Below are 1,307 nucleotides of genomic sequence, written 5' to 3' on the forward strand. Positions count from 1 at the left end.
GCAGCAGCTGTGAAACCCAGGAATGTCCTGCGGGTCGTCCGTCAATGTTCAGGATGGACACGGCGACCTCACCACACCAGGCCTTTGCAGGGGCCAAAGCACACCACATCCTAACCAACTGAGCACACTATCTGGGTGGGATGTGACAGTTGCCAACCAAAGGTGGRCAATGTTTTGGCTGCTGCTTTAAAGGTCCCTAAACCAAATGAATTGGCAGGTAAAGGACTCGGTTTAAATGTTGTTGTTTCATTTTTARTAAGGGAGACTGGAGGGTGCTAAAGTCCTGAAAAAGTAGCTCTTGAATTTTGGATTTGCACACTGGTGAATGTGAAAGTTTCCTGCCTTTTACTGCGTGTTGTTAGCGAGCCGAGCCTCAATCCCCTCCTCCAGACACACCATTGATATGTAAATTCTGGACAGCTTGTCTGACAATACCAACACTGTTATGCTAAATGAGTTAAACTGAGACCACTGCATTAGTTATCACACRACATCTACAGGTCCTTTCARCATGCCTAGGAGCTGCATAAAAAGCAAACACAATCAAATATGAACTGTAATGTTTAATCACTGGTGTTTAGAAATGTACTGTTAACTAGTCAGATTTGTGCAAGCCCTTCTYCATCGCCTGTACTGTGGGTCAACCACAGGCTCATCATGCTTTCATCACTGACTGAATCCTCATCAGAGGTGYRACTTCTGTTTCACTTGCACTGGCGTGTTTAGGTTTGKGTGGGGGATCTGTATCTGAACTCCTCACAAATCCTTCAAGGCTTCTGTTAAAGAATAACAAGTTGAACAGATATGCTGACTTCTTTTGTACGTTGGATCCAGCTGTAAAACATGTCCCTAAAGGGAAGATTTTTAGGCAGCTGCAATTTCCACTCTGCTGTTTGGTTTACTTTTTTTTTTTTTATAAAATACCAAACCTGTTTTTATTATGTATTTATTGGGAGACAAAATGATAATAAAGATGCATATTATTCCAAAAAAAATCTGATCTTCAAAGTTAGTTTTTTCTTTTCTGCCCAATTGTCGATGCCGCATATTAACAGTTAAATTTTTAAATGTCTGCATGTCAGTCGATCTTTGAAAGCAAAACTGCTGGGATCATGTGYTAGAGGTAAGCATGGACTCCATGGTGTAAGCAGAGTATCCTGGAAAAACAAAGATGTCATGAAAAATTACAGAAAACTCAAGACACGTTCCACCTGTCACGGCAGCTGTAAAAGCTTTTGTTGTAAAAGAGAGAGATACGCAGCTCTGATTTGAAACGTCCAGGACGGAGAACCATGCGGCTCGTAGCT

Source organism: Poecilia reticulata, linkage group LG3 (assembly GCF_000633615.1).
Source record: "Poecilia reticulata strain Guanapo linkage group LG3, Guppy_female_1.0+MT, whole genome shotgun sequence".
Classification (NCBI taxonomy): domain Eukaryota; kingdom Metazoa; phylum Chordata; class Actinopteri; order Cyprinodontiformes; family Poeciliidae; genus Poecilia; species Poecilia reticulata.